Here is a 13455-nt window from a genome sequence, read left to right on the forward strand (position 1 = left end):
AAATAGCCTTATTTATTACAGCAAAGCAAAGCAGTTCACATCTCTATTTGCAATTAGAAAAGGCACTTTTCCAGTGCAAAATACCTTTTACGCTGCAAAGAAAATATCTTTGTGACACTTTGCATGATTTTGCACCGGCCAAAATCCTTTGTGTGTTTCACTGAACACCTCACCACCAGAAAGACAAAATGTAAAAGCAACATTTTCAAGCTGTAGTGTATGTTGTGCAATGAACACGGATGACTGCACAGAAGGGACTCCGGAGGGGTTTGCACCCCAAACAGTCGCAGGATCCTCTACTGCTCTGCTATCGCCAAATAAAACCTGCTGTGATGAATAGGAAATGCTGTCCGGCTTCAGGCCCAGCACTGAGCCTGGCATTGCAGGGTCCAGGCCGAGACTGTACCTCAGCACTGAGCGGGTTTATTCTTGCACATCAATCAAAAACCAGGGATACCATTTCTGTCCAGGCATTACCAAAGACAGCAAATTGCTGTACTCTGATCTGTGAAATCTGGAATAGTGTTATAAAACATGTGTTTGAAAAATAGGGAGCACGCAAGGTCTCAAATACTTCTGGGCATTTTTTAATACCTCTTTGCAATTTTGACACATTGTAAATTCTACATTTAAAAAATAATGTTTTCAAAATCTAATACATGTAAAATCAAAGCCTGTTTTGAAGTTTTTACATTTTCTAAAGAAATTCTTTATCAAAATTATGTGTTTTTTCTAGAGGTGAAAATGTTCATGTGGTAAATCACGATTAAACTGTTGTTCTTATTTTTTACTACTGGGGGCTATAAGAGGATAATTCTTGTTGTGTGCTCTTTACTTTCTGGTACATTACTTCTTCAATCTCATCTTTGGCACTTCCTAACAGAACAATGATGGCCTATATGAACCACCCTAAAGATATTTTAAATGTTGAAGGAAGAGATCAAGGTTTCTGTGGGCCTCTTTTATTCAAGCCCTGAGAGTATTAGTCTATTGACCAAATTAGATGTAGAGCAAAGAGAGAGAGCAGTAATTAAGGTGAGACGCGACGGAAATCAGGCCCAGAAGTGAAAGATGTGAAAGAAATGTCAATAAGATGAGAGAAAGTAGGGAAGAAGGGAATGAGGAGAGAGGAGGTCCAACCAAATATGGCGGGAAAAGAAGGCACACCAGGTGTGATGGAGAGAGAGAGAAAGATAGATGTGATAGTAGGGGAAATAAAGCAGGAATGGAGCTGAGAAAAACAAAACAGCTGAGAAAGCGTAGCGAGGAATTCGAGAAGAGTAGAGGTAAATTGGAGAGAGAGCTGTTAAGGACTACTGTATAGACAGTAAAGTGCTTTGTGAGAGGGGAGATGGATAGAAGGGTTGAAAAGTGAATAGACTGAAGATGAGGGACAAAACCAACTATAAATTGTGGGAGAGAGATGACATACCACTGTAGAACAAAGGAAGAATAGAAGGATTACATAGGAGTGAGGATGGCCAGAGGAGCAAGGATAGAGTAGAGTTGCATGGGTGGCAGGTGTTGCCATTAGGCCTCATCGCCTCTTTGAATTAATGGAAACTGGTCAAAACAGCAGCAATGCCCAGGTGGCTTCTGCAGACAGGGAGGAGCATGGCACTTGTATTGGCAAAGTTAGATTGTATTGAGAAGCTCTGTGGGAAATGGTTAGCATAAATGGTACAAAACATCGCCGGTGTAATACATGTGTATTGCCAACAGTAACGGGTCTCTATTACTGGAGCTTAGTAGGAGGGAAGCCTGCTTGTCTGATTCTGGCCTTGATTGCTTTTGTGTTGCATAAAGGCCTAAATAGGCAATAGAACTGTAGAAAGGGACTGCTGGCAAAAAGTATTGTACGCAAATTCAAGTTTTCTGTTGTGATCTTAATTGTTCTTAAGTAAGTGCATTATTGTATTTGTGTGCAGTTATGTTTAGGAGAAAATAATGCGCACTGCGTTACTGCTCTACTCGTTAATAGGTCATTCAAAGTTTTCGATGACCAGCAGTGTGCTGTAAAAGCTATAATTTAAATCTATTTTTTTTAAAATGTTCTATTTGGGGGTGTATGGGAATATCCCCTTTTTCAGGGCTACACTTTCCACCTAAACATATTTAAAATCCATCAGTCGCCACTGTGTACGCCTCTAAATGTAACTTGGGCTTATTAACTATGCTTTTTTTTTAAATTTTATTTTATTGAGTTTTTATCCCACAGCAGACAGACAAGAGAAAAAAATACACAAGTAAATACATTATACTTCCATAAATTACGAAACATAGGCAGCAAAAAATAGATACGTATATATAACCTACAAAATCCTTACTGCCCCATCCATTTCACAATTGGTAGCCATAATTTATAGCCATAGATTTTCAGTCTGATTCCCTTAAGTTTATACAAAGAAGATTCAAGATTGACAGTAATTTAGCTTGCCATTTTACAAAATTTGGTGGTTCCGGGTCAATCCATTGCGAAGTAATACAAAATCTATATACAGACATACATATGAAAACAAAGGCTTCTTCTGCTGAAGACCATTTGTCCAGTATATTTTCTTCCACACCGAATATAACCAGTTGCGTAGTTAATTTTACACAGATGCCCAAGCTTTCCTTGATATAAAACTCAATATCTCCTATAAATTTAGAGAGCTTTGGACATAGGAAAAAAACATGGACAGTATCTGCACCATTTAAATTACAAGGACTACAATGAGTCCCCCGACCAGACTTCCATTTTGCTAGTTTAGCTGGTGTGTAATAAAGATCAAACACCGACATATAATGTTGGGTTTGAAGAGATCCATTTAATAATACACTAGTAGCTATCTCCAGACTTCTATCCAGCTTAATTCCCTCTACACCCAACTTCTCTTGCCATTTCTTTTCTATTGCCCAAAGATCATCTTCCTCCGTTGCTAGAAGAAGTTGATACAGAGGACCCATTTTAAGCCTACCTTTAATTGCTTCAATAATCTCTATTTTATCTAAAAAGACCATATTTCCTGACAGCTTCTCTTCACAAAAACTCCGAAGCTGAAGATATTTGAAAAAATCAGCACGCTGCAACTTATACTTCCTCAATAAGAAATCAAAGGAGGCAAAACTCTTCCCTTGAAACAAATCTCCCAAATCCCGCACTTCCCGCTCTTTCCATCTTAACATCACCTGATCTTTAAATATTTCAGGAAAGAGAGGACACTTCTGAAAGGGTGTATACAGTGTTAGCTTACTGGTATTTTTTCTTGATTATCCTCCAAACCAAGTAGGCTGTATGGAATATTTTAAATTTTGTTTTTTATAGTAACTTGGTTCTACAATTCTATTTAAACATTGTTTAGCCTCTTCACCCGAAAGCATCTCATAAATGGAAGGGGCACAAAATTCTGCAGTAGGATCATCTTGTAGCGATTACCCACAGCTGGAGAGATAGTATAAGAAAATACCGCTGCAGCACTACATCTCCCAGAACGCCGTTGGGCCTGGCGAAACCATCTACGCCCTCTGGGAGTGTATAGAAACACTCTTTTCCCATCACCGGATGCTTGTCAATCCTTCCGGTTTTATGATCGTGTTGGAACTAGCTTTTCTTGAGTTGCGAGAGTTGGGAGTGCGCGGACGCTTTCCTTCCCGCTGAGGACGCCGAGAGTTGGGAGTGCGCGGACGCTTTCCTTCCCGCTGAGGACGCCGAGAGTTGGGAGTGCGCGGACGCTTTCCTTCCCGCTGAGGACGCCGAGATACTTTGTTCATTTTCCCGTTAGTAGAATTCAGACACATGACATTTAGCACGGCCGTGTTATCATAGTGTAGTTTTCTACTTTTCCTTCGGACCATCCCTAAGGATAGTTGTACTATTCAGAAACGGAGCGAATCTTCCCACGGGTAGTGAATCAAACTACTCGGTGATATTCACGTACACTTTAATTCTTTCCTTGGATCGAGCTGTGAGTTAACAGCCCACCATCTGCTTGAACTTGAGTCATCATCCTTCCCAGACTTCAGGCTGTTACAAGCGGTGGTTATCAGTAAGTGAATACTTGGTCATATATATATGTATGCAACAATTATGGCATCTTCCCCCTTGTAGTGCTAAACAAGTGTTCTTGTGTTTCCAGGAATTGTTGTGCCTTGAAGTCATCCGAAGTCTTATGACTAGACCTTGAGGGGTGCCTTCACAACAACCTTCCCCGATCAACTATCCTTCCCCTTACCTGGAGGACTACCTGTCTCCGGTGTGTATGTCACACGGGGAGGGTCAGTGCTATCGGGTATAGGGAAGACTATCATCTCGCCGTGGTCCCCGCTGGCTAGACACCTCAGGTTAGTGGCTTGTGTGTTCTTCACTTGGATTACTTGTCGCTGCTAACCGTGACACATCTGATAAGACCAGCACCCCCATATGTTGGAAAAGTGCTATCCAATGAAAAAATTGAAAATTGGGAATGCCCCAGCCTCCTCTCTCCCTCGGTAAGGTACATTTTTTGACAGATCTCCTTGCTCTATGATATCCCCATAGAAATCTTGAGCACATTCTATCTATTCGGGCAAAATAATGGGAAGATATTAAAAAAGGAATGGCTCGGAATATATATAAAAAATTTGGAAAAATAAGCATTTTCAATATATTGGTGCATCCAGCAAGTGAGAATTTTAAGTTATTTAATCTCGCTAATGTTTTATTTGAGGAAGCTATTATTGGATCCAAATTAGCAGAGATGATATTTTCGACATTAGCCATAAGTTTTACACCCAGGTATGTGGCCTCTTGATCACAATTGACATTTTCTGGTCGGCCAGCTTCAGAGTGTATAATTTGGGTCTTGGCTACATTTAACCTATAACCAGAAATCCGGCCGAACGCCTCTGCAGCCTCTATAATAATGGGAAGGGAACTAGCGATATAATTTGAAACAACCGCAATATCATCTGCATAGGCACAAATTTTGAACTCGGAATTTTGAATCAGAATAGGTTTAATAGCAGGGTTTCTCTCTAATGTCAAAATAAAAGGGTCTATATATAAAGCAAAGAGGAGGGGAGAGCAGGGACAGCCCTGCCTTGTCCCTCTTTCTCTCGATACCTTCCCTGATAATTTCCCAGCTAACTGTATAAATGCAGCTGGTTCTTTATATAATGCCTTAATTGCTTTGATTAAAGACTCTGGAAACCCCTTCTTCGCCAGGACCTGCCACAAGAAGCTCTACGAGATGTGCAGTTATGTTTAGGTGAAAATAATGCGCACTGCGTTACTGCTCTACTCGTTAATAGGTCATTCAAAGTTTTCGATGACCAGCAGTGCGCTGTAAAATCTATAATTTGAATCTATTTTGTTTGAAAATGTTCTATTTGGGGGGGTTTATGGGAATATCCCCTTTTTCAGGGCTACACTTTCCACCTAAATATATTTAAAATCCATCAGTCGCCACTGTGTACACCTCTAAATGTAACTTGGGCTTATTAACTATGCTTAATGTGAGTATGTGGAGAAATCTGCCTATGCTACATAACACATCAAATGCATTACCTTGTGGAGCAAGAATCTTGCAACTTGTCAAAGATGCAGACCCTTTCATTAAAGAGAAAAAAGTACTTCACTAAGGAGAAGACAGACATTGCGATCAACTCTGTAGTTAAACCCAATAGGGAAGTACAAGGGCTGTTTCCTAACACCCTCGATGGAGTAGTGAAGCAAGTTATGATGTGGTATAAGGACACCCACTTCACCAGTCCATTGGAAGTAAATATGTGTGTGGCCAGGTTACTAACATTTTCTTTAGTACCCTGCCACACATACATCCACTGTTGCAGGGGGTGTTACACATCATAGCAGAGTTAGAAGTGCCAAAGGCAGTGTCTGGTGGCAGGCCTGGATGTCAGACTCACTCATGCACCAACATGTGAGTGTGTGTGTCAGATTCTGATATGTGCTATGAAAGCCCCACCATGCCAGGCTCCATGATAGGAAACTTGTTGTGGAAAGGTTCAGCACAACACAAACCAGGGAAAATGGAGACGAATTGAGAAACAGTGAAATGACCGGTCTAGATGATTCTCAGGTTTGGTTGATGACATCTGATAGCTTAATGAGTTCCTATTGTGTACCCTAACACTATATAGTTTGGGACCTATTGTTGGGTTAAGAGAAGTAATATAGAATGAAACCAAACAAGCCTGTCCAGCAATTTAAACTTGAGATACTGAAAGCGGTGACAGGTACATGTACAGTCAAGCTCTCAACTTTCATCTGTGTTTCCACAGGAATGACATTCAAGATGAAAGATCCCAACTCTCCTACCCACCAAATGCCCAACAGGGTCAAAATAAAACTGGTGAATTAGGAGAAGAGGGGAAACAAGGAGGAGAAATAAAAATGCCCAAGATGTTTTCCTGCTCAGAAGTAAGGTAAGGCACTTATGGGTAGTTCCTATATATATATATATAATAAAATAAAAAAGAACATTTGAGCATAGAAAAAATGTTGAAGAGTAACCTATAATGATGATGCAGGTGCTTAGGTATTGTAAGAACCTTTACTACCTGTATAATTCCCCTCTTCCACTATGTAGCATTCACTGTATGAATGAGAACTGTGATACCATCTATAGAAGTAGAAAAACATAAACGCTTTAGAAAAATACAGGATATAGTGCAGGAGAGTAATGAAAGAAAAATTAAGAACAGCACCCACCTATATAACATGGGAAAAAAAGAAAAGATATAGCCCCAAATCACAAAAATAGTAACTAAAACAAAAGGATAATGGCCTAGCAACTTGCTATACTAAAATAAGAAAAGCACTGTATGTGGGCTATGACTAGTGCCTCCCTAAGGTCAAGAAGCATTAATAGGTGTTTCTGTGTTTTACAGAAATACACAATCACCACTGAGAAAGGAGCTCTCCAAAGATGAGAGACCTATATTTAGATAAGTATTTTCATATACAAACATTTCAATTCATACATCAGCGCTAAAAGCGCTGTTCCTGCAATTTCAGAGTTACTGGTTCTTTGTCTATTCCTAGTTTCCAGGCAGGTTGGGTTCTGCGCCAGAAACGGAGCCACCAAGATCAGTAGGAAAGGACTGCAGGAGCCACTATTAGCACGAGAACCAGCAGAAGAGGACAACAGGAGCCGGGAGCACAATGAACAGCAGTAGAGGACAATAGGAGCCACATAGAGTAGACCACAAGGAATGCGAGATACCAATGCGCGCCGACCCAAGGATTCAGGTAAATGAACCAGAAGTGCAATGGCTCCTAGAATGCTAGAACACAAAGCATTCAACTATGGATTTGGGGCTTTTTTTACATTTCTGCTGAAACCCCCGTTAGAGGAGGAGTAGGCACAACATCTACCTGCACACTTCTATGAAACACATCAGCATAATTCTCCAGTTCTTTATCTCTCATCTTCTAAAAAAATATAGGATATAATGAACTGAGTTCATTGTGTTCAGAGGGCCTGGCAAAGATGGTGATCATAGTGGACATGTGCTAAATAGCTTCACACCAGCCTGCTAAGTATCCTGTTGTTTTTGCTGCTCCTAGCTGCCATTGTGTGAATTATGTGCCCTCGGCCAGCATGACCCTCCTGCGTAGCACGGTCTGAGGTAGTAATCGGGAGACTCGGATCCGGCGAGCTGGGTTGTTGGCTTAGAGGCCTGCGCAGACACAGCAGCCTGCCCTACGGGACTGCCTCGACCCATCAGAGTAGGCGGCGGTTCTTCATTGCCCACACTCAATGTGTAGGTGCTGAAGGGGCACATTGGTAGGAACGACATACTCCAATCAGAGGCAACCTGATCTGGGTGGTGCCTAGGACTCCACTGGAAGTGCTACACACTCATATTGACACAGAGGGTCGCTATGTGGCATTGAAGGGCTATTGGACAAGCTCCCATTCTCACTGGTCTCACTGTATGTACCCCACTCTGGTCAAGCCTCTTTCCTCCACTCACTGTCACCAGCATTGCTTCACAATCCACTGGCACCAACCTATTGAGGTGAGGATTTTAATTGGATCCCTGATCTGAGTATGGATCAATCATAACCCCTGCTGTCAGGGGCCCACACAGGTTTACTCACACAACACCTACGGACATGGGCTACTAACATTCATCTTCAAGAGGCATGGCGCTGTATGCACCACACTGACAGAGAATACTCATACTACCCGGTACTGCAGGATCTCCACACTAGAATTGAATTATCCTATTGCTCTCACGATGGTGTTGCCAGGGCGTCTCGCGCCAAGTATCTTTGACACACACTGTCCAATCATTGGCTCCTGCAGTTACAACTAACGTGGGGGAAAACTAGACCTTGAGTCCCTATATGGCGCCTACCCCTAGAAGTGCTACAGGATGCCCCACTGCATTCAACCCTTGCAAACTCTATCTCCTTACACTTTCAAGAAAATTAGGGCCCACATCTGATAATGAAGTAGAATTGGATGCCTTCAATGTAGGGCTGTATGGATAAAAGTTAATGGCGCCCGCATGACACTCTGAAGGGAACTGAGTGACCTAGAAATTGATATCCGATGCCTCAAACGGTTACACCCCACCACGCCCCAACTGGTGCCTACACTGGCCCAAGTTAGGTTACAGCATAAATCAACGCCTGCCTGTCAAAGTGCCCTTGATCACAAAGAAAATCTCACCGAAAAACACACAGAGGGGGGCAAGGCCAGTAGATTGTTGGCATGGCTCCTTAAATCTGAATTACCTTGAGTACCTAATACAGTTATTTTAAATGCAGAGGGATGCCTGGTAAATACATAGGACAAGATTAACTCGGAATTTCGGTCATATTACACCACCCCATACAGAGCCCCCCAGCCCAGGACACAGCAGTGTTGGCGCCTTTTCCTGGAACACATACAATTTCCCTGCATGCCACAATCCCATTTTAGTGAATTTTAAACCCTCGTTACTGAAATCGAGATAGCTGACGCCATCCAACAAATCGAGGTAGCTGAAGCCATCCAACAAATGGCAAGAGGAAAAACCCCTGGGGCAGACGGCTGGCCCTTACATTTCTATGCAGCATTCGATGCACAGCTAGTTCCACGCTTTCTCCAAGTGTATATGGAAGCATAGGAGTGTGGTATATTGCCCTCATTATTCTGGGAGGCTGTTCTCATGGTGATTCCCAAACCAGATAGGGACCCATTGCAACTCGGGTCATACCGTCCACTGTCACATTTGAAATCAGACTACAGAATACTTAGTAGGGTATTGGACGCAATTTAATAGAGGTAACTCAACTTCTGGTTCACCCAGACCAGTTCGGGTTTACGCCTGGTAGAAATACAGGGCTGTCCACTGTCACCAATTGTCTTTGCTCTGGTAATGGAACCCTTGGCCTGCGCATTGTGCCTGTGTGCCGTAGTCTCTCTCTACGCTGATTTATTTGCGCAATAACACAAGTGTGTTGTCAGTTTTACCAGAACTGCTGGATCGTTTTGGGCACATCTCTGGGCTGATTGTGAATTGGGATCAATCCCTTCTATTACCAACACAATCTTTGTCACTGGAGCGGAGGGCTGAGGTCCCACAAGCATCACCCCCCTGTTCCTGCGATACTTTCGTCAAAACTGCTCATGCGCAGGCCCACGCATGCGCAGTTTTGATGAAGAAGTTGCGATGAAGGAGGAAGACGGAGCCCCAGGACGGGGCAGCTATGGTACGCTGTTTTCCTTACTTTTAAATTGTTTTTAAAGCTAATACTAATACCTGAAAGGGCAGTGTCCTGTCCCCACAAATAGGATTCATTGCCCCCCTGTAGTTTGTCTGGAGCCAGGGCGAGATTGGAGAACCTCTGTGCACTTCAAACCTTTTTTGAAGTCTCCCTCACTTAAAATACATCATTGGGTTTAAGTATTGAACCTCAGACACCATAACTTCAGTACACTTCTGAGCCTGTGACTACTCTGCCAGGATGAAGAGCCTCTGTGCTGCTGAAAGGACTGCTTCTCAGCTAGACTGCTGCTTTGCTGAACAGTGCCTTGCTGTGCTCTTGCCTCGCTAAGCTGGCCTGGTGGCTGCTGTTCTCCTGCTTAGGTGAAAAGGACTGGACCGTAATCACTTGAACCCAGAGTGACTCCAAGGGCTTGCCCAAGTCTCAGTGATATTAATGACTTGAACTAACTGCATCTGCACCTGGACTCTACAAGCTGCGCATCTGCCTTGCCAAGTGGTGCCACCCCAGTCCTGGAAAGTTGCAAGTGAGCTCCAATGTGCTTCTTCATCAAAAACCCATGCATAATCATCGGCACCAGCGCATTGTCCTTGAAACCAGTGTGTCATCTTCATTGCGTGGAGCATACCTGTTGCATTGCCCTTGAAGCCAGTGCATCACCTTCAGAACTAAAGCATCACCTAATGCAGGAGCAAAAAAAGCAAAAAAAATTGTTCGCATCCCGAATCGTTGCCAATATTTGGAGTAATATTGTTAAATACACCAAATAAATGTAGAATTCAATATCCTTTATTGGATAAAAGTAACATGCATCTTGTCAAGTCAAAGATCAGTCATGAAGTAACACAATGGATAACTCCTGGAATGTCATGACATAAAATAGAATCAAGTGACATATGCCATCAATACCAACAAAAGAGAGAGGGCCACAGTCGACACTCCTGTACCCCAATCAAATTTGTAAGTAACAACAGAGGAGTGACTAAGTGGAATATTAAATAGTGCTCAAAAAATTATATTGTGAGGTCTATTTTTTAACTCCTTACTGTGCAAGTGGTAGCATGCATGGAACGTCCTCCATACACCCGCAAGCACATGCATGAAGTATTTTCTTGCTATCTCCCTGTGAGTACCCAAAAGGCTCCCCTCTTAAGAGGATACCTCCTGAGTGCAATGATCACCCAAGACTATCAAAAGGGGGAAAGGGAAAAATCCTTTCTTTTTTTGAAGGACCCTCACTCACCACTAATTGGTGACATGCTTCATCATTGGGTCCCCGCTGGGGTGACCGAATGTCCCCCCAGCGTGCTACAATGCCTGGTTACAGCGGAGCGGGATGTGGTGAGTGTAACAGTGCCCAAATTAGAATGTGACTATAACTGAGTGTGCAAAATATTAAAAAATGCAAAGGTTGTAGCCCTTACAAAAATCTTTAATAATGGCCAACCTGCATTGGATTAAAAACAGAGTGAACGGACTGCCAAGGTTCTGAATTAAGGAACCGGAGTCCTGTTAGATATCAAAAATGGTCAACATGTTTCTGCTGCTTTGGTTGCAATTTGCTCAGCATTCATCAGGACCTACCAAAAAGTCCTCCGGTGGTGTGCCCTCGCTAAGGCGTACCCTCCCGTGAGGCTCTATGTGTAAAAAATATATATCTTATGTGATAATTCACCGGACAGTCTCCGTAGTTATCCACTGCGATTTGCAGGAATGAACCAAAAACCTGTGGGGAGAAAGAAGACAAACAATAACACATAAGTGGACCTAAAAAATAAGTCCTGAGATCAAATGCGTTAATTTTTAGTGATGGTCTTGAGATTTCGGGGGATAACGAAATGCATGCCTAGCGTAGATTTAACGGTAGAGGGCCATCCAACTAATACAGGGTACTTCCCATAATTATGGGATATAGCACCATTGCCAGAGTAACTTATCCGGCCATCAAGATGAGAAGGCATCACGTGCTAATGTTCAAGCACACTGCTGCTTAATTCGTCATGGCTTACTGCAAGCATTGTGATATTTAGCTCGTAAATGCCATTTAATTAGAACAACATAATATTTATAGATTATCGTCATGCAGGATGATATGTTAAAAACAAACAATAGAAGAACCAGGAAACACTCCTCCTATATAAAGGGAAGTGTGTGCTAAAGTGGCAGTTGTCGTAAATGCTGACATAACTCACTTAACGGGAGGCTTGAACTCGCCCCTTCGGTGAGGACAGCGCGGGTTCCCTTCACGCGGTGTCTCTCTGAAGAGGAAAAAGGGCAATACAATGAGCTCTCGCGGAGTAGGTAAGTGCCCGTGCTATTAATGGACAGTTAAATAAACAAACAAAACAGGCTTACTTCGGCACTCGCGGCTCCCCGCGGTATACCTGCTCTCTCGGCTGCTGTCTCCCGGAAATGCCGAAAAGGGGGTGGAATCGGCTTTATATTGTATTCTACTAGGATTCGCCAGGACTGATCAAGTGCGTGGGGTAACATTACGTAGCCACCGCCCGATCCTATGTCTTAAAGCGGTAGTTACCAAAAAAGGTTCGAAACGCGAGTTCGAATCCCGGTCTGGTCCAGGTCTTGCTCTTGTGCCCGGAAATACATTTTTTAGTCATAATCATTAAGACCCAATTAAGATGTACAAAGGGAGATAAAAGATCAATCAACTCCCAATTTCTGGACAGGAGGATCAAAAGCAGCTCCTCGCACTAGAGACCCACCCTCAGTGCCTCACGCAAAAAGCGTGAGACATCCGAAGGTAAAAAGGAGGAAACCCACCCATTATAGTAGAAAACTGTAACAGATAAACAGCCTTCTCATAAATGGCCCGTGTGATGTTAAAGCGTTGTCAAATTGTCGGGTATGATGCATGCTGACAGCTATCAAATGTTTCAGTTTCTTTGTAACAAAAAGATCTCAGAAAGTGCTGTACTGGTCTTTCCCAGCCACTTCTTTATTACCAGGTTGTGTATTCCCAAAGGGCACCAGTCTAGTTTAATTTCTATATGGCCCTGATGCTTCATCTATTTACCATCTGCATAATTCAAGTACAACCCTACGCGGCAAATACACAAATGCGTGTTGTGTTAAGAAGAATGTTGTCTGTCCTATATGATCTGCTATTTTAAATCAAACACTTGATGCACCTTGCACAAGTTAAACTAAACTGTAAGAACATTTTTTTTCTTTTTATAGACAAAAACTTTGGTGAATCAAAAGATGCACACTTGCTTGAGATTCCTCTTTTTGAGAACAATGATATCTCTGAAACCTCAAATAGGTAAAGAGGTGGGCAGTGCACTGGGCAGATGTATGCAGCAGCTAATCAAACTGAAACCCATCCTCATCTTTTTTTTCGTCAGCCCATAATGCTTTGGTATTAGGAGTTTTGATTACTTTCATTCTAGACTACTGCATTGATAGTCTGCTCAGTGATCCCCTCACGGGCACAGGTCTATTTGAAGAGAGTGCAATGCAGTTGCGTGTAACATTGTCAAATTGAAAACAAGTGACTACGTCTTCCATACCAGAAAATCAGTGCACTGATTCCAAGCAGCAAGGTTCAAACTTGAGAGCTAGAGGGGTTGCGTGCTATCAACAGCGAATTTCCCTCTTGTTAATTCAAATGATTGTGCCCTGCTCATCAGTTCATAGTCTGTGGAGACAGGACCAAAACTTACTTTCAACTCGTAGTTAGATTCAAGCCTAAGTCCAAGCGTGGTAGGGCTTTTTCATTGGCATCGCCAAAT

The sequence above is a fragment of the Lissotriton vulgaris genome, chromosome 1_1 (genome assembly GCF_964263255.1).
Source record: "Lissotriton vulgaris chromosome 1_1, aLisVul1.2, whole genome shotgun sequence".
NCBI classification, from domain to species: Eukaryota; Metazoa; Chordata; class Amphibia; order Caudata; family Salamandridae; genus Lissotriton; species Lissotriton vulgaris.